Below are 22,176 nucleotides of genomic sequence, written 5' to 3' on the forward strand. Positions count from 1 at the left end.
AGCACGTATAGAGCACACAGGATTCACACGCATAGAGCACACAGTTTATGAAGTTTATGATGTTCTATTTTAATGACAAAATAAACTATGTGATTAAAGTGGAAATTTAGAGATTAAAGTTGACATTTCGTGCTTTTTTCCCACTGTGTGTCTTTTTTTTTCTCTGTATCCTAATAAGCTTTCATATGACACTCAGACGGTGGGCTATGACTTGCCTTTTTACGGCGACTTTGATATGTGACTTCTTTTTTATTTTGGGCACTGTGCAACTTTCTGAACTTGAGCTTTCGAGTTTCTCTGACACGCTATGTCACTCGATCAACTTCCTTTTGTTGTTTATAACACTGTTTCTTCTTCTTCATCCTGGCGTTGTGTCCCGCTTGATCGCAGGGTCCGCTCTCTTGCAACATCGTCTCCATTTGGCTCGGTCTAAAGCGTCTTCTGGGGTGACATTGGCGATTTTCATGTCTTCGCTGATCCGGTCCATCCACCGCTTCTTTGGTCTTCCTCGTGGTCGTCGTCCTGCGGGGTCGAGCCGCATTGCCGTTCGCGCCACCGAGTTCTGGTCACTTCGGGTGACATGCCCGTACCACCGCAGCCTTGCTCTCGCATCTTTTCTACAATTGGCGCTATGCCCATTCGCTCGGATGTCGGCGTTCATGATACAGTCCCATCTTGTTAGGCCCAGGCTCCAGCGAAGCATACGCATCTCCATGGTGCTTAGGGCTTGTTCGGTGCCGCAGAGGCTGGCCAGCACTCTGATCCATATAGGGCAACTGGGCGGACCACTGATTTGTAGATTTTTGACTTCAGGCTGTCCGGCATGCGGCGGTCGCAGAGCACGCCAGTGACTTGGCGCCACTTGGCCCATGCGGCGTTGATTCTTGCGCGGACGTCGGGTGACAGGTCACCGTCGTGGCTGATGACAGCGCCAAGGTACTTGAATTCGTAGTCTTCTTCAGGTCTTCCTCCCCGATCTTGATGGTACCATCGGTTTGCAGGCCACATTCCATGTATTCGGTCTTTTTAATATTCAACTTCATGCCGTTGGTGTCTAACCGGTCCTTCCACCGTTGGGCCTGTTGCTGTAGGGCTTCGCGTGTCTCGTCCGAGAGGAAGCCGTCGTCCGCATACAGCAGCGTCCATGGGTGGGGGGTCTGGAGGTCCGCCGTTGCTGTGTCCATACACAAAATGAACAGGAGCGGCGATAGCGCTGATCCCTGGTGCACGCCCACATTGATGGCGAAGGGCGGTGATGTTCCCACTGGGCACCTGACCATGCTGGTGACATTGCGGTACAGGAGCTTGACCCAGCTGACGTATGCTTCTGGTACACCGTGCGCTCGTAACGCATGCCAGATGAGGTCATGAGGCACTCTATCAAACGCTTTCTCCAGGTCCAGGAAGGCCATATGGACACCTTTGTTCTTTTCTCGATGTTTCTCCAGTAGAAGGCGGGCGGCATGGATTGCATCGGTTGTTCCACAGCCTTTGACAAAGCCGCATTGATTTGGCGTGATGGTGACGATATGGCGGAGGCGGGCGTCCAAGATCCGCTCGAATATCTTCATTGTGTGGCATAGGAGGCGGATTGGGCGATAGTTGGAGCACTCGCCACGCCGCCTTTGCCTTCCAAATGGGCACTGTTATGCTGGTGGTCCAGGCCTTGGGGACTTCGCCTTCTCTGACGATTTGGTTGAAGAGGTCGCATAGCGTCGCGGCTCCACGTTGCCCAAGCAGCTTCCACACTTCAGCAGGAATGTCATCAGGTCCGGTCGCCTTCCCGTTCTTCATCTTCTTGACAGCAGTTGTGACTTCTGCGATGGTAATTGGCGGGACGGGGCCAGAGACGGGGTCGGCACTGCTGATCGGCGGGTGTGGGAATTCTTCGTTGCTCACTCTGGAGTAGTAATCGCTCCAACGCTGGAGGATGGCGGGCGGGTCCCGTAAGACTTGGTGTTGGTCGCCCTGATATGCTTGACCTGGCCGATATCCTGGGTGAACGATGGCGCATATTGGCAAGGCGATAGATCTTGTTCCCCCTCCAGGCGTGTCCAACTCCTCGTAGAGCTTGCTATAGTGAGCCGCCGCTTTTGCGACAGCACTCTTCGCCATCAACTTGGATGTTCTGTATTGTTGGTAGTCTTCATCGTCTCTGGACTGGAGCCACTTCTTCAGGGCTTTCTTCTTCGCTTTGATGGGTTCTTGCACTTCTTCGCTCCACCACCATGTTTGTTTATCGATGAATTTTCTTCCCGGTTTCGTCCGTCCAAGGGTTGCGGACGCAGCTTCCGAGATCTGGCTGGAGAGGGAATCCCAGGTGTCCGCTACTGGCTGGTCAGGGTTCACGTCCATGCGGGCGAGCTCTTTTGTAAGCTCTTGCTTCCACTCGCCGAGTCTCCACCATTTGATCTTTTCGGGGTTGTTGTTCGTACCATTCGACGCTGGCCAAGGTCTAGGAGTAGGTCCATGACTAGCAGCCGGGGCTGGGGGGCCACGTTTGTTGATGGGATCACCTTTACGCCACGGACCAAGTTGAAGTGACACCTCGAAAGAGCCAGTAGTCGATCTGGGTGTCTCGGCCGCCGCTGGAGTATGTTATCTGATGCATTTGCTTCTTTTTGAAGAAAGTGTTGACTATGGCGAAATCATGGGCCTCTGCGCAGTCCAGCGCTCGTGTGCCATCGTCGTTACGGGCTCCTCGTCCTTGGCCCCCATGGACCCGTTCGTATCCGGTTCGCTCTTGACCCACGTGGCCGTTGAGGTCGCCACCGACAGCACGTGTTCTTCGGGGCAAATGATCGTAGGTGGGCGCCGAGGCTTTCCCAGAATCGGTCTTTCGCCGCCGGGGCAATTGGTTTGGGCGTAGCACGATACAACTTCGAGCACGGCTGAGCCAGTGTCGATCTTGAGTGACATGAGGCGGTCTGAGACTCGGCTGACTTCTACGACGTTGTCTTGTAGCTTCTGGCAGATCACGATTCCCACGCCGTTTTGTGCTTGTGCGCCGTTGTAATACAGTTTGAAGCCTTCGCCGATGTCTCTGGCTTTTGATCCTTTCCATTTCGTCTCTTGAATACAGGCGATGTCGACACGACGGGTCTTGAGTGCGTCGGCCAACTCGCGGCTTCTTCCGGTCATGGTGCCGATGTTGAGGGTCCCACACCGTAATCGTAGTCGTGGTCGGACTTGCTTCTTTAGCCTGTCCTGTCCTTGGGCAGGTAGCCTTCGTCCACTTCTCCGTCGCTCAGGCGAGGGCGTAGCGCCGCCTGCAGGGGCGCCCTAGCATCATCGCCCAAATGTTGAGCCGTTGTTGCATATGATGCGACTGAGGAGGGGTCCGTCGATCGGCGCGTCGCTCCGCCTGACGTCGACGACCCTCACCGTTGGCCAACTTCCCATGGGGTCGTTGTTTCCAGCCGGCACCGCGAGGAGGTGGTGATGGGATTTGCCAGCCTGTTGTTTATAACACTGTTTAAACCAACAAATTGTATGGTTTTCCTTGCCCCCACCTGGTATTTGCTGAAATTCTTATTTTTTTCCCTATGCTTTTGCCATTGTCTTTTCACAGAAGGCTAAGCTTAAGGGCTATATATATTGATTTGCATATTCAAAGAGGCGTAATTCTGGGAGGAGTTGGGGCAGGACAGCAGTCGCGTGCACGTGCGTTTCTTTTAACGCTGACCGGGATTTATGGAGCGGAAGAACATGGAAGTTGGTTTTCGCACAGATTTATGCATCTGGATTTTTTTGTGTGTAAGCACATTTCCGCTTTTGTCCACATGCGATGTTATAGTGTGAATTGTATGCACAGCGTTAACCTTGAGGCTCCAGGAGCTTAGGAGAGATTTCACTAGATGAGAATACACTCCCAAAACAAAAGACATTCAGATCAAAAGAGGTACCTGCCATACCCAGAGACAGCCTTCTGGGTATGAGAACTGCATCCTCTTTTTTGTCACCTATTACTCTGATCTGGAAGTATTTTACAAAATTATAAAATACTTTAACTTTATACTTTTGACTACGGAAAAAATAATAAGCCTATGCTCACATTTGGCCAACAAGAACATCAGATAAAGGGATCATTTTTACTGCAGATCATCTAATCACCTAATTCTGTGCATGAAATGTCCCAACAATGGACTCATTGTGGTAGGAACTGGACAAACACTGCATCAAAGAATGAATATACATCAGTTTCACATTAAGCACCGCGATAGAGATGTTCCTATAGGAGCTCACCTCAGCAGCCATGGACACTGCATGAGTGATTTTAATGTCACAGTGCTTATGGACAACTTTAAGACACAACAGGAGAGACAGGAATGGGAAGTTTAGCTGATGCAAAAATGTAAGACATTACAACATGGTTAGGAATGGAGACAAGTGTTTTATGACCACTGACTAATCAAAGAGATTTGATTATAGATCCACATTGTAAGGAAAATTGATCCAAACTTTCAAAAGAGTTTGTTGGGTAGTTATCTTATCAGAAGATTTATTTTTTTAACATTTTATTAAGTTTATTAAAATGAAATAACATTCTATACAAGCAAATCAAGTTTAACAAAACTAGGTTAGAAAATAATCAAACCTCACCCATGAGAAAGAGAGCTTGGCAAGCAGACTAAAATTTTAATAATAGTAAAAATATGTAAATAAATACTGTATATACTCACAGATAAGTCGGGACTTGATTTTACCATATAATGTCCAGTATTTTATGTCGGATGTATAAGTCGAATGCGGAATACTCATGCTATTGGTCCAAGAGATTATGATATGCAAATGCCCACCAGAGAAAGTAACCACGTATTATGACTATGTGACCACACGGTAATGCCCGAACTATTCCAAAGCAATGTTTGCACCGATTTGTGTTTTTTGTATCTCACACCCTCATACACCTTTATCGTAAGAGCATCCCTTATCTATGATGGAGCATTCGATCAGAAGAAAATATGAAGCTGGTTTTAAATTAAACGTCGTTGAAGTAGCAAAAGAAATTGGTAACTGCACAGCTGCAACAAAATTTGATGCGTCTGAGAAACTGATGCAAGATTGGAGGAGGCAAGAAGATGTAACAAAAAGAATGTGTCACATTTTTCATTGGGCATATAAGTCTGGGTCTGATTTTATGATTGATTTTTTTGGGTTTCATGACCCAACTTATACATGAGTATATACGATAAATGAATCAAACTAAATAGAACAAAAAAGAGGGGCGAGAATCTGCTTCCTCGATTTAACATTAGAATTACCAAAGCCTACAATAAAACTCGTAGTTCTGGCCCACCTTAAATCCATTCGCACCACTCTGTCAAGTTCAATATGGCGGCCAACAGTGGCATCATACCACCAAAATAAGTACGTACATTGGTTTCGGGTAGAGCAGGGAAGCTGCCTACCAAAATTTCGTGAAGATGAGGCCATAAATAAGAAAGTTCAACATGGCAGACGTTGTAGACCGTTATGACCGTTACACATAGAATTTCGAAATGAAACCTGCTTAACTTTTGTAAGTAAGCTGTAAGGAATGAGCCTGACAAATTTCAGCCTTCTACCTACACGGGAAGTTGGAGAATTAGTGACGTTGGAAAGTTCAATATGGCGGCTGACAGTGCCGTCATGCCACTGAAATAAGTATGTACATTGGTTTCGGTTAGCGCAGGGAAGCCGCCTACCAAATTTTGTGAAGATGGCGCCATAAATAAAAAAGTTCAACATGGTGGACATTGTTGACCATTATGACCGTTACATGTAGAATTTCGAAATGAAACCTGCTTAACTTTTGTAAGTAAGCTGTAAGGAATGAGCATGCCAAATTTCAGCCTTCTACCTACACGGGAAGTTGGAGAATTAGTGACATTGGAAAGTTCAATATGGCGGCCGACAGTGGCGTCATACCACCGAAATAAGTACGTACATCGGTTTCAGTTAGTGCAGGGAAGCCGCCTACCAAATTTCGTGAAGATGGGGCCGTAAATAAGAAAGTTCAACATGGCGAATGTTGTTGACCGTTATCGACCGTTATGACCGTTACGTGTAGAATTTCGAAATGAAACCTGCTTAACTTTTGTAAGTAAGCTGTAAGGAATAAGCCTGCCAAATTTCAGCCTTTTAACTACATGGGAAGTTGGAGAATTAGTGATGAGTGTGTCAGTCAGTCAGTCAGTGAGGGCTTTGCCTTTTATTAGCATAGATAAGAGCAGCTCACTACTGAAAACGGCAAATATAGGAGGCAGTCTGGATCGAATCTGGGACTCTTGATTACAAATCTATAAATCTTACCACTACGCCACGGAAGCTGATATCTTATCCTTGAACCTTTTGTGAAAGTGTTTATTTGATCTTTGGACTTCAGGCTTCACACATTATATAGTTTATGCCAACATTTTGTCATTTACTACTAAAATATGAAAAACGTTTCTGTTTTAACAACGTGTTTACATAGAATATTGTAGAAACGGAAAACACATGAAATGCATGTGTTCTAAATAACGATCTATTATTTCCACTCTAAAACTCCAGCACTTCATTCCCAGATAATCAATCAAGGCATGAGCTGGGAGAAGTTTGCGCACGTTCTGCAGCTGTGGAGGGATGGAATAGTAGGCTGCTTACTGCCTGTCTTTATCGGCACATTTACAGGACAAAAGACACTGATGGAGAGTGTGAACGGATTTAAGGTGGGCCGGATCTGCAAGTTTTTTCGTAGGCTCTGATAATTCTGGTGTTAAATGCGTATTCTAAAATGTTATTGATTAATTCTTTAAATTTATATAGCACTTTTCTTACTGTAGCCCAGGTAGAAATGTGCTTAACTAACTGATTTATGTAAATAAGTTACTGATATAAAAAATGTAAATGTTTGTGTTTTAAACTGTTCATTTTAGTGTAGTAGTTCATACTAATCATTATCATTATTCATACTAATCATTATCATTATTTTGATAACCGGATGTGGTAGAGAAAACGGAAGGGGGTGGAGGAACCGGCTGTAGAGGAGAATGGGCAGTGGGGGAAAAAAAGAAAGAGCGTGACATCGAGGTGGTGTAGTTGAAAATTTGGGAGACAAATTATCAGCAAGATAATTTACTGGAATACGAACTGCTGATATAGACGGAGAATTTCGATTAGATGTTCGCAGTGTCTATCCGGCAACGAACCACTCGTTAACTCAGCAAGGGGAAGTAGCAGCGTGAAGAGGCAGCAGCTAACTCAGCTCAATGCGCTTCTGTAGGACATTCGCTTATTTGGAGACGCTTTTGGATTAGCTCAGCAGTGGTTCCCTGCTCACAGACAGAGGCAGAGGAGTCAGGAGGATTTGTTGGACTGATACCACCATTGCCAAGTAAGGTACCTCTTTCATTTTATTTGTTGCTCCTGGTGGAGTGAATGGACCGCTAAGTTTTTGGTCGCAATGCTCACAAGCACCAAATCAGGCCTGCAACGTTTTGTTTCAATACAAGTGTTTTTATTTTATTATTAATAGTGTAATATGGTTCCTGATTATTTCCAATGCTATTAATTATGTTTTGTTGGTTTATAATTAAATGGGGAGTTTATCATTGTTTTATAACCCAGTTTCATGGTGTTTATTATATGTTAATGTGTAGTATAAACTATTAGTTTGGGAACAAATGTTAGCGGGTAACTTAATCTACCTTTATTTATTTGTTATTACCTGTCTAGTATATTGCTATACTTTATTAATAAGGTTTTATTCATAGTGACCCGAGACTCAAAATATTAAAGTAATTAGAATTATAATAAATTAAGCATTGGAGTAAAGAACTTAGGGCCCCTTTCTACACACAGTAAAGAGTAGACAGGCTACATTACTACTCAAAGTGCTCAGCAATTGCAGGTTAAGGGCCTTGCTCAAGGGCCCAATAGAGCAGAGTCCCTATTGGCATTTACGGGATTCGAACCAGCAACCTTCTGATTGCCAGTGCAGATCCCTAGCCTCAGAGCCACCAAATCCTGCTAAGTCTTGAAAAAGTTTTGTACAGATTCTCTAAGTGAGAATTAGATTTTTTCCAATTTTAGATAATATATATCATCAGTTACCCACTGACTTAAAAGAGATGTTAGGATTCTTCCATTTGAGCAAGATAGGTCTACGTGCCAATATTGAAGTAAAGGCGATGACAGTTTATTTGTCCTTCTCCACTTTAAGCCTATCTGGAAGTACACCAAACACAGCTGTTAATGGATTAGGAGAGATTGTGACACCTAGGCTGTCTGAAAGGCATTTAAAACATTTTGTCCAAAATCATGTTAATTTAATACACACCCAAAACATATGGCCCAGTGAGGCTGGAACTTGATTGCAATGTTCACAGGTTGGATCTTGCCCTGTAAACAAGTCAGAAGGTTTTATTCATACATTATTGCTCTCACTTGTCAAATAAATCTTAGGTTGGAGAGGTTTGTTAATACTTAACACTAAGGATGTCTTACATAAGAGTTTTAGAATTTTGTTTTTTTCCTACTGTGTCTATAAACAGTGGTAACTCCTGTTTCTGTATTACAACTTGCCCGAAGAAGGAGCCTCAGCTGTCACAAAAGCATACTCATTGTAATCTGCCCAGGTGTCATTTTGCTTCACTTCTCATTGCATCCATAAATGGCTAACATGGTACATCACTCTACTACTATAGCTGTATACAGGTAAGCAACACTACGCACGCCATGGAAAGCAACTCCTTTTTTTCAGCTGTGAAATGAAAGAGAGATTATAATGAGGAAGAGCTTCAAAGTTCTATGTTTTCATCTGTCCATGCTGAAATGTGAAGTCAGCATTTTCGGAAATATGCAGAAGCTGGGTAATATTTTCATCTTTGTATGGGCATAAGAATAAAATAGAAACTGATGTATGCAAAGCATAGTAGTGTAGAAGAAGATTAAGTTGATAAATTTGTTGGTCAGTTGTCTAAAATACTCTCAGTGGCCACTAAAAATGAGGATGACACCTGCCAAACTTATCTTAGTGTCCTTGGTTGTTTGGGGAGTTCAATCCTCAAGCTGCAGATCTTGGACAGATGCCACTTCATGGTTGTTTGTTTAGTTACTGAATGATTGATTTTCTGTTTATTGCCTGATCAGTTACTTGATTGCTTTCTCAGCAGTTTGATGATTTGCAAGTTTTTGGACAATTGAGAAGAGAGACATAACTTTGCCATGTTATTTGTGAGATGGACAGCTAACAAAGGATGCTAATATAAATTAATAAAATAATTTTTAATAAAATAACTAGGGGGCAGCATAATGGCATAGTGGCAATACAGCTGCAAGGAGAATGGGGTTTGTGTCTGCAGTGCTACCTACCTGGAATTGGCATGTTTTCCCCTTGTCCATGTGGGTTTTCTCCAGGTCCTCTGGTTTTGTCCCACAGTCCAAAGTTATGGAGATTAAATGGATTGGTGATGCTAAATTAGCTCTGGTGTATGTGAGTGTGTGTTCATCCTGCAAGTGGCTGGTACCCTGTCAAGGGATTGTTCCTGCCTTGCTCCAAATGCTTGCTGGGATAGGTTCCCGCTTCTCTTTGACCCTGCTCATGATAAGCAGGTTTTGGACAATGGATGGATGGATGGAAAAAGAGTATATTTTTTTATTTTTTAACTCAAGCTCAGCTCTGTAAGAAAGCAATTTTAGTTAGCCTAGCAGTTAAGGTAAGAATCAGGTTAGCCTGTCACATTTTCTAATCAGCCTAACGTGTGAATTGTTGACAAGCTGCTGAAATGATGTACTTTATAGTCCCGTGACATTTAGCTGCCATCATCATTCTCCTCATGTTCTCTTGTATTGCCATATTTAGTTTTCTGTTTTCTTCTATAACATCTTTAGTATTCCACACATCGCCTGTTACAATGCATTTATAGTTACTTTATCTTTCAGCTGCTTTGTTATAGTAAATTCTGACCCATCCATAATTTATATGTCATGTTAATTTTGCTGTCCTTTGGGTCTTAGAATAAATCAGACTAGTTTTTCATGTCAGGCAAGACATTATCTCACAAACTAACTTTTATTAATATGGATGACTGTATGACCCTCTCCTACACATAAATAATTAAATGCTGAGGTAATAACACAGATACATTCCACGATCGTTATTTTTAAACACATATCCATCCATCCATGCTGTAAACTCACTTTATCTAGTGCAGGGTCATCAGAGATTTTTAGACACAATATTTATCTCTGGACTATGGTGTGTTTTTTTAAGAGATAAGCAACCATCAGATCATTACGAGGAAACTAATGTTATCTCTGTTTAAATGAGCAAATGTTTTAGAAAATAATGATAAATTATGCATTCTATTGTAGACATTTTTAAAGCTTTATCCACCTTTAACCAATATTGATTTTATATAGCAGTACTCAAAGTAAGCAGCTTCACTAAAACAGAGCTTTACAAAGTAAATGAAATGTAAAAAAAATAATTCTGATTTTCCAGAACACAGCTAAGGGTGTTTATATCTTTACTTTTCCTCTTACCTCTTTCATGTTATGTTCCTCTTATTTACAGTATCTACCCAATGGTTGCCTATCTGTGACTTATTGGTTATGAGAGTCCTTCAGTTTAGTTTAGTTTTTAGTTCCTCCTGTGCAACTGGACGCATTAAGTAATAAGCATTGTTCAATGATTTCAGCCAACAGCTGTGGTTTCCTGTCTTCCCATGCAGCATTGCTGATCTTCAGATTGTCTTGGAATGTGCTTCACCAGGTTGTTGGAGCCATGCCAGCTTTCCTTCTTCCCCCTAGGTGGCAACTATTGGATTGCAGTCTTAGGCTGTCTGGCATCCATAGGACCTGCCTCGCATCCCGCACTGCGTCTCTTCCAGACTGCAGGAGTTGGCTTTCTTATAATTTTAATGTTGGTGATATGGTCACAGTAAGTGACACCCATAATTCTTCTCAGCCATCTCTGCTGGAATACACTGAGCCTGTTGGTGATCCCCTCGTCATTTGACCAGAAGTACTTGAGTCATGCAGAAATCCTGCAAGTCTTTCTTTGTGCCACCAGAAGTTTTCACAGGGATCTGTTCTAGGGAGATTTCCTGCATGGAGCCCCATATCTTTCCTCTCTTTTATCCTGGACCCAGGAGTACTTCCCATGTTAGGGCATAGCCTGATGGAAATACTTCCAGGTCAATTCCAGGTAGGGATTGTGAATCCCATCAGATCTCACAGAACCCAATGGGGCTGCCCCATGGGACTACAAGTCCCAGCATGTCCTGAGGGCATCCGTGTGGGAATCCTAATCCAGGAAGGTTACCACCTAGCATATTGGAGGAGGAAATATTTATCAGTGCTCATCTTTACAAGTTTTTCCATTGCACTGGCCTCCCTGCTGGATAAGGGTCCTTTGGCTGGGAAGCCAGTCCCTGGATGCTGTTCATTACACTCTTTATTTCACAATATACAGAGAAGTAGAAGTACTTCTGCAGAGAAGTAGTGTGTTGAAGAAGCAATGAAAAAGAAAAGGAAACATTTTGAAAATAACGTAACATGATTGTCAATGTAATTGTTTTGTCACTGTTGTGAGTGATGAGTGTTGCTGTCATATATATATATATATATATATATATATATATATATATATATATATATATATATATATATATATATATACACACACATATATACACACACATATATATATATATATATACATACACACACACATATATAAACATATATATACATATACATACATATCTACATATATACACACACAGCTATTTCAGATCAGTGCAATACGCTGCTTGTTAAAACGGATAACTCCCGCTCTTACGCAAGTCTGCGTGGATATTATGAACTATCGTATTTGTTCAAGTTCTATTTAAATTTTAAATAGAAGGAATTTTTATTTAGTCGACAGAAATATCTTTGGTAGGAATGGTAAAAACAGACAGGAATATTATTCGTGAATAAATCAACTCAAACCTTAAATAACTTAAAAGAACAAACATTCAAATTTCTTTACTCTTATGTAAATTTATATAAAAATAAACTTAGATTTTAAATATCCCAAAAGATTTTGCTCTCCATAAAAATATATCCTTTCAAAATTATACAAATTCAAATATGAACATGCTGCATAACAAAACCTGGAAATATAAATAAAATGTGTTCCTTTCAGCAATAACAAATCAAATCATTCAGTTGTCTTTGCTCATATGTCATTTTAGAGCTGGACGCCTGGCATCTTTTTTGGCAACAGGTTCGTTTATGTTTGGTGTGAGGTTCTGTGTTGTGGAGATTCTCAGGATGGATTGCAGGTGCTCATCAGTGAGGCGACTCCTGTGTGCTGTTTTGTTAGTCTTTATCACTGAGAAGAGCTTCTCACACAGATATGTGCTACCAAACATGCACAAGGTTCGAGCCGCATGTAGACGGACTTTTTTTGTTCTTCAAAGTCACCAAAGCGCCGTGCAAACTCAGTGCGCTCGGTTTATCAGCAAAGTGCGATTTGGGAACACCGTAGTGACGACTTGGTTTAACATTACTTGGCAACAGGGAAAGTTGCACTGGTGCATTTGTGTCTCCCATAAAAGCAACTTCACTTGAAATCACTTTGTGATTGTGCACGGGTAAAAACGTCCGCTGAAGTGTCAGATTCTTATTTAATTCTTTGCTTTCTGTATCTTCTGCATTGCATTCAGGTCTTTCAGCCTCACTGATGAGCACCTGCAATCCATCCTGAGAATCTCCACAACACAGAACTCCCTGATGTTTTGTCTCATAGTGCCGTCTTAGATTAAATTCTGTAATTACAGCCACATTAGCTCCACAAATGAGACACACGGGTTCAGTAAACATATACTCAGCCTCCCATCGGTTTTAAAGGCTCTATTTTCAGAATCAACTTTTCTCTTCAGCATCGTGTGAGCTAGCTTCGCAATAACTTGCAGCATCATAAGCTAGACTTGATTAACGCGGTAAGTGTTGGCAAGGCAGCTGAAGCGCTGCATTATGGGATCTGTAGTTTATTGTGTTACCAGCGCTTCATATACCGGGCCATTAATAACAATAATACAGTATATAAAATGATCTCGCGGGCTGGATATAATTACACCGGGCGGATGTGGCCCCTGCCCTTGAGTTTGACACATATGGACTAAATAGAACTTGAAAAGATATATTTTTCAAATGTGATCGCAATTCAGATAGAGTTGACACACTACAGCCTGCATGCCTCAATAAGTCATCCTCCCCTCGCTCTTACTTTTTTACCGTTCATCTAATGAATACACTGAGTATGGCTTTACCAAAACAATCATTGATGGCGAATAAAGTATCCATTATTCGAGTATGTAGATCGGGATATATATATACATATATATATACCAGCGTATCGCAGCGAGAAGTAGTGTGTTAAAAAGCTAGAAAAGAAAAGGGAACATTTTAAAAATAACGTAACATGACTGTCAATATACAGTATTTGTTTTGTGAGTGTTACTGAGTGTTGCTGTCATCAATGATTTGATTATCATTATTTCTTTCAATCAGGTTCGTATTTGTAGGATGTGTTGTGTTCAAGTTACATTCCGTGTTTGTCAATCGTTGTAAAGATGACAGGTTTCATTCATCGATTCGTTTCTTACTGCATCAATAAACAGCTCGTCTTCTTCTTTATCGAGACCTGACACACTGCATGCACGGGTTTTTTACACTGTCTTCCTTTAGCGGGACATTGACTTTTCCACCGTGTGCTTTGTTTCCACAGTAGCTGCATTTATGAATATGCTTGTATGTATCAGACGCTTCATATTTTTGCTGCCTTTTCAATTGTGTAATTCGGTTTTGTTCAGCTCTTTGGAACTGTTGCTTTTATCTGTGCACTCGCGCCAGTTCACGTGAGCTTGGTGTACATGCATCGAAGTTCCCAGTTGTGCTGGTGCCATCTCGTGCTATGTCCATGGCTGTATTTAATGTTACCTTAGTCCTGGCACTTAAAACTTTCTCTCGCAGTTTCGCTGAGTTTGTGCCAAACACCACGCTGACCATCTCATCTTCCTCTGCATAAGCACAGTCCTTAACCCGTGAATATTTAGTGGGAGTTTGCTATTGGATTGCCGCTGACGGACGGCCTTATATGGGCAGGCACTAAATTACAAACGCCAGCGCAGCCTGTCTATGAACTTAATTTAAAGTGTAGGTTTACATCGTGCTTTGTTTCCGAAGTAGCAGAACTCATCAATATGGTTGTATATGTCACTCGCTCGCTTCTTATTGTTTCGCTGCCTTCTCAATTATATAATGCATGTTTTCTTCAGCGCTTTTTGGAGGTCTTCCTGATTTTCTATGTACTGCGTGATTACGTGAGGCGTGATGATGTAACACGAAACTCCACCCCCACGGCGTTCAAGCTCATCTCCATTACAGTAAATGGAAAAACAGCTTCCAGTTATGACCATTACGCGTAGAATTTCGAAATGAAACCTGCCCAACTTTTGTAAGGAAGCTGTAAGGAATGAACCTGCCAAATTTCAGCCTTCCACCCACACGGGAAGTTGGAGAATTAGTGATGAGTCAGTGAGTGAGTGAGTGAGTGAGTGAGGGCTTTGCCTTTTATTAGTATATATATATATATAGGATTAACACTAGAATTACCAGAGCCTACGAAAAAACTCGTAATTCCGTCCCACCTTAAATCGCTTCTTAAAATCGTTCACAGCTCTCCACCAGTGTCTTTTGTCATCTAAATGAGCTGATAAAAATCAGGCTGCAAGCAGCCAGCTATTCCATCCCCCCACCGACTTAGAGAACGCGTGCACAAACTTCTCCCAGCTCAGGCCTTGATTGATTATCTGGGAGTGAAGTGGAGTTTTAGAGTGGAAATAATAGATCATTATTTGGAACACACGCATTTCACGTGTGTTCTGTTTCTACAGTAATCCGTGTAAACACATTTTTAAAACAGAAACGTTTTTCATATTGTAGTTGTAAATGACAAAATGTAAGCATAAACTATATAATGTATGAAGCCTGAAGTCCAAATATCAAACACTTCCACAAAAGGTACAAATATAATAGAACAAGTATGCTTTTATTCAAAACTATAACTGCAAAAAAAAGCCACCTTAGCATGCCATATTGACACATACTTACTACACCTACCACGGTAGCATAATGGTATCAGCCGCTGACTAGTATCCAAAAGGTCATGAGTTCGATCCTACAGGGTTCAGTTTTGAGAAGTAAACTGCTCTTATTCTTACTATTTTAGAATAAAAACACGCATTTGATTTCAGTGTGTAACAGCCAGTAATTTATGATACTTGTAAAGGTTAGGTCTTTTTTAATTCACTTTTCATTCTCAGTCTCAGTCGTGTTCAGGATCCTTCCCTACCCCCATCTGAGAATGCTGTTTTCACATAAAGATGCGCTGTAGCTCTGCAGCGTACTTGTGATTGCATTCTCGTACCAATGCTTGCGAACTGAAGTGCCTGCGTGCACTTTTCATGGAATTACACGTCTATTTTTTTGAGCATGCCCGTGTCGCTCAAATCGCGGTTGATACGACAGCTTGCGTGGTGCAATGCTAAGAACTGCTGATTTCCGATCCGTGCTATATAAAATCATCACATTCAAATATTAACAATTCCCACACACCCTTCCTACATTCACGACATGTGTACTTGTTGCAGTGTACACATCTCTCTGTGCTATGGTTCCTATTACACTGAATGAGCACCTGACCTTGTACTTTCTTCCCTATATAAATAACATTCGAGTATAGCACGTCTCCAAATAAATCACATTTGAGTATAGCGCGTCTCCAAATAAATCACATTTGAGTTATAGCGCATCTTTATGTGAAAACAGCATTGTCAGATTGATGGGGGATCGTAAACGCGACTGAGAGAATGGAACTGAATAAAAAAAAAGACTGAAATCAAATGTATGTTTTTATTCTAAAATAGTTAAGTACATGCAATATTATTTGAAAACGAACAGCGTTAGATCGGGTTTGAATACACGCTGCGACGCTGAACTCTATCTACATAGTAATAACAGTAATTTTATCATTATATAGGAGCTTCCCTGTCTGCCTATCATATAGTGCCTTTCCTTCCTACCTATCTATATATCTATCCCCTTAGCTGTTTTTTATATATCTATTATACAGTGCCTTCCCTGTTTATTTATATATATAGTGCCTTCTCTGCCTGTTTGTCTGTCTGATTGCATATAGCGCTGAACTTACTGCTCTGTACTATTCTGTCCTCTGCATGTCCTGGAGTACAAAAGAAACAGCACCATACAGCAACATGTGCGAACTGGCAAGATCGGGGAAAAAACACGCGGTCACTGATTACAAACCGCAAGGTGAATGAAAGAGACAATATATGTAAAAACATCATCGCACTAATGCAATATTATTTGAAAACGAACCGCGTCAGATCTGGTTTGAATACACGCTGTTACAGAAGGCGTCAGCTTATTCAGTGCAGCAGTTTCAACGCACAGTACATGCAATATGATTTGAAAACGAACAGCGTCGGATCGGGCGCATATTCAAACCCGATCTGACGCTGTTTGTTTTCAAATAATATTACATGTACTTAACTATTTTAGAATAAAAACATACATTTGATTTCAGTCTTTTTTTTTTATTCAGTCCCATTCTCTCAGTCGCGTTCACGATTTTCCCCCCACCCCCCTCATCAATCTGGCAACGCTGTTTTTACATAAAGATGCGCTATAACTCAAATGTGATTTATTTGGAGACGCGCTATACTCGAATGTTATTTATATAGGGAAGAAAGTACAATGTCAGGTGCTCATTCAGTGTAATAGGAACCATAGCACAGAGAGATGTGTACACTGCAACAAGTACACATGTCGTGAATGTAGGAAGGGTGTGTGGGAATTGTTAATATTTGAATGTGATGATTTTATATAGCACGGATCGGAAATCAGCAGTTCTTAGCATTGCACCACGCAAGCTGTCGTATCAACCGCCTACTGTAACTTGCTTTATTTTTTCTTCACTTATAGTCTAGAATAAAAGTGCACTTGTTTTTTATTCTTGTACACCAACATATGTTCCTGTGTTTGAGCGACACGGGCATGCTCAAAAAAATAGACGTGTAATTCCATGAAAAGTGCACGCAGGCACTTCAGTTCGCAAGCATTGGTACGAGAATGCAGTCACAAGTACGCTGCAGAGCTACAGCGCATCTTTATGTGAAAACAGCATTCTCAGATGGGGGGTAGAGAAGGATCCTGAACACGACTGAGACTGAGAATGAAAAGTGAATAAAAAAAAAAACTAACCTTTACAAGTATCATAAATTACTGGCTGTTACACACTGAAATCAAATGCATGTTTTTATTCTAAAATAGTAAGAATAAGAGCAGTTTACTTCTCAAAACTGAACCCTGTCGGATCGAACTCATGACCTTTTGGATACTAGTCAGCGGCTGATACCATTATGCTACCGTGGTAGGTGTAGTAAGTATGTGTCAATATGGCATGCTAAGGTGTTTTTTTTCTGCAGTTATATTTTTGAATAAAAGCATACTTGTTCTATTATATTTGTACCTTTTGTGGAAGTGTTTGATATTTGGACTTCAGGCTTCAAACATTATATAGTTTATGCTTACATTTTGTCATTTACTACTACAATATGAAAAACGTTTCTGTTTTAAAAATGTGTTTACACGGATTACTGTAGAAACGGAACACACGTGAAATGCATGTGTTCCAAATAATGATCTATTAATTCCACTCTAAAACTCCACTTCACTCCCAGATAATCAATCAAGGCCTGAGCTGGGAGAAGTTTGTGCACGTTCTAAGTCGGTGGGGGGATGGAATAGCTGGCTGCTTGCAGCCTGATTTTTATCAGCTCATTTAGATGACAAAAGACACTGGTGGAGAGCTGTGAACGATTTTAAGAAGCGATTTAATGTGGGACGGAATTATGAGTTTTTTCGTAGGCTCTGGTAATTCTAGTGTTAAGGGCAATTTCTGGCCCGTACAGGAGGCCAGTATAGTGGAAGGACAGGGGGAAACAACATGGTCGGACTACATTCTCCCCCACCAAGCTATGTGGCAGTGTCCCTGGATGGCGGTACTTGTGCAGACACCAGCAAGGCACACTGGGTATTGTTGTCCAGTAGGGCAGCCTTGTCGGGTTCTGTGGGTGCCGCTGGTGGTGCTGCAGGAATCCATCATCCCTACTTTGTAGGACTAATGTTTAACCCATAAATACTTTCATTGGGCTATACCCTAGCACCAGAAGTACTCACAGGTCCAACATAAAAGAAGCCACTCAAACTCATCCAGGCAAGTCAGAGTCAGGTAGAAGAGAACAAAGCTTGCCTGAAAAGAGGAGAAAACAAGTATTGTTGTCATTTACAAAGTGTTTTGTATGGCATTTTGTGCAAATAAACTTTTTATATATATATTATTATATTTATATAAACTATTTTATTATGTACTTCTGTCATGGTGGTTGTGCCTGGGGTTTGGGGTACTGAAGCACCATCTACTGCTCACAATATATATTGTAAGGTTTCTAAAATCTTTTGGGACTCCCCCCAATGGGACGACATGCCGAAGAGTGTCCCGAAGTGAGATCGCTGTGGAAGACAGTTTATCAGTTGCCGAGGCAACCGTGGGGTCCCAGCGCTGTAGCAGCTTGCAGCTAAAGCAGATTCGAGTCGAGTCTTAGTATAAGAGCTTACCGTCGATGGGTGATACAAGGAACATTAGAAATGCAGGGAACAGGATTACTTGGCCATGACCCTGTGTATAGCAGAGTGGTAGATCCCGCTACAATACATAACCGTGCTGTTCCCGTTTCAAGCTGAATTAAGTTGGTTTTGCTAAAGTATTGAGACTGTGCCTCGTGATTTGGGGTGCAAGACAGGAACTCACATATCACATATACATATATAGTGTATAGTATATATATATATATATATATATATATATATATATATATATATATATATATATATATATATATATATATATATATATATATATATATATATATATATATATATATATATATATATATATATAGTGAGACACCCAGAGTATGTACAGCCGCCTTATCCCCGACACAGACAGGCAGGACACGACTTTGCCACACAGCACACGGTTTATTTATGCAGTGCACAAATCACCAACACACAAGGCTCACAGAGCCCAACACAGGCCCCAGCAGGGTTGAGCTTCCATGCTCACAATCCATGGCCCCAATGCAAGCCAAGGAGGCTGCCCTCTGTTGGTCTGGGAGAGAAACAGTCTTGCAAATACTCTCTCCCCCAGTCCTTCCGCATCCCGGACAGGTAATCATATGCAGCACAACAGTGGAAGCAGAGGTTCGATGGGATTTATTCTGGAGTCTGGAAGTTGGCTAGATTTTTGGAGAACTGCAACAGCTAGGTTACTTTGACTACAGTAAAACAGACAACATGTTCATTTGTGGACAGTCAATCCATCACAGTTTCATTACATTTTCAGTACATAAAAAAGTAGAGGACAATAGTTTTTGCTATTAAACTGGACATTTTGATTCTCTACTGTTTTATGTAACCTGTTGTAATTAAATACTATTTGGTTTTTATTACGATTTGGAAGTCTGTTTTGTCAATACTACTGTAAAGCATTTTGATCTACTTTTGTGTAGAAAATGTGCCATATAAATAAATGTTTTTGTTAGAGGAGAAGGTGAAGGAAAATTCCTCAGAAGTGGCAATGATAGGATATGCCAGAGACCTTGCACTCCTACATATGCTATATCAGTTTAACACCAAATATTTCCCATTTATGGAGATCTGGATGATGTGTGGCCTTAAAATCTTTGAAAGAACAGTTCAACATTTGTATTTCACTCATTTCACAACTCAGGCAAATGTTTATTAATGCATCCTGAGCTTACTGTTAATATGCATGCCGTGATTGTTTGTTGTTGCTGTCTCTGTATTTACTTGTAGCTCATATTGTTTGCACTATGGATATTTTCCATTATACATACATCTGTGTTGCTGTGGTAAGCTTTTTAGTGCAGCAGAAATTCAAGAATGCAAAATTACTTTTGAATAGCAGATTAAGGTGCTCACTTATCTTTATTCATTTTAAGCTAGATTGTCAGAGACTGCTGTTTAGTAACCTGTTCAACCTCCACAAAATTATTTTTACTACTGCCATTCCTCCCAATGGATGTATTGTAAGCATCGATAAAGAATTTTAAAATCAAAAATTTACAGCAGAGCAGAAGATGGAGGAAGGTGATATACATTGACCAGCAGCAATAAACACTTGTCCTTTACAACCTGTACTTCAGTTCAAGACCCTGTTTATTTATTTAGGACCAAATTATAAAATTCTTCACCATTGTCAAGAATGTGCTTATTCACACATGCCCACGAGGACTGACTAAAAGAATCATAAGCAAGGATTTACATATACAGTATGTCTACCTATTCTGTAGTTCCAAAAATATCATCTCACCTCAATCATGGCTGTCACAAGTCTATTACAATACTTAAATTCACCTATAATTAAACAGGGTTTTCCACCAGGACTCTCCTGCTTCTTGTGCTTTTGCTTTAAACCATACTTCAAGCAAAATTGGAGTCTACCTATAAAACCCATCAATCATTGAAGTGATGCAGACAGATGTATGCCAACAACTGATGTCTTTTAGGCTTTTTGAGAGGCACGTGTAGGTGACACTTGAAGACGTACAACATTCACAGCAGAACAAATGGCAGGCGAGAAATGTTCTGAATATCATTCTAAGGAGGCAGGATCTGATTTACCAGTCCTGAATATTTGTATTTGATGTACTTATTGAACAATCTGTAGGCCAGTTTGAGCAACAGGGTTTATCTTTAGTCTAAGTCATGATACAGTATGTAATGTAATGCTTTTATTTTCTTTTATGTAGTTTATCTTCTGCTTTTGTACAAATCTCTTTATACTGCAGCAATATTTCAATATACTCGCCACAGGAGGAAGCTGTCTAGAAAAATGACTCTAAAGGCTTATTAAATTATTGACTTTTCTTCCCTCCAACTTTTGTTCTGTTGAATAATCTTGTAAACATTATATTTATATTTCTGAAAATGTTTCAACAAATAGAAGTAAAGGCAGCATTGCTTGTTTTGTCGACCTGCATATCTTAAGTAACATACAGTGGTGTGAAAAACTATTTGCCCCCTTCCTGATTTCTTATTCTTTTGCATGTTTGTCACACAATGTTTCTGATCATCAAACACATTTAACCATTAGTCGAATATAACACAAGTAAACACAAAATGCAGTTTTTAAATGATGGTTTTTATTATTTAGGGAGAAAAAAATTTCAAACCTACATGGCCCTGTGTGAAAAAGTAATTGCCCCCTGAACCTAATAACTGGTTGGGCCACCCTTAGCAGCAATAACTGCAATCAAGCGTTTGCGATAACTTGCAATGAGGCTTTTACAGCGCTCTGGAGGAATTTTGGCCCACTCATCTTTGCAGAATTGTTGTAATTCAGCTTTATTTGAGGGTTTTCTAGCATGAACCACCTTTTTAAGGTCATGCCATAGCATCTCAATTGGATTCAGGTCAGGACTTTGACTAGGCCACTCCAAAGTCTTCATTTTGTTTTTCTTCAGCCATTCAGAGGTGGATTTGCTGGTGTGTTTTGGGTCATTGTCCTGTTGCAGCACCCAAGATCGCTTCAGCTTGAGTTGACGAACAGATGGCCGGACACTCTCCTTCAGGATTTTTTGGTAGACATTAGAATTCATGGTTCCGTCTATCACAGCAAGCCTTCCAGGTCCTGAAGCAGCAAAACAACCCCAGACCATCACACTACCACCACCATATTTTACTGTTGGTATGATGTTCTTTTCTGAAATGCTGTGTTCCTTTTACGCCAGATGTAACGGGACATTTGCCTTCCAAAAAGTTCAACTTTTGTCTCATCAGTCCATAAGGTATTTTCCCAAAAGTCTTGGCAATCATTGAGATGTTTCTTAGCAAAATTGAGACAAGCCCTAATGTTCTTTTTACTTAACAGTGGTTTGCGTCTTGGAAATCTGCCATGCAGGCCGTTTTTGCCCAGTCTCTTTCTTATGGTGGAGTCGTGAACACTGACCTTAATTGAGGCAAGTGAGGCCTGCAGTTCTTTAGACGTTGTCC

General features: G+C 41.0%; 1 pseudogene; it reads right to left on the bottom strand.

Moving 5' to 3' along the window:
• Positions 1-358: 358 nt before the first annotated feature.
• LOC120543336 overlaps positions 359-22,176 on the bottom strand; it is a 91,832-nt pseudogene continuing 70,014 nt past the window's right edge.

This window comes from Polypterus senegalus, chromosome 13 (genome assembly GCF_016835505.1).
Source record: "Polypterus senegalus isolate Bchr_013 chromosome 13, ASM1683550v1, whole genome shotgun sequence".
NCBI lineage: Eukaryota > Metazoa > Chordata > Cladistia > Polypteriformes > Polypteridae > Polypterus > Polypterus senegalus.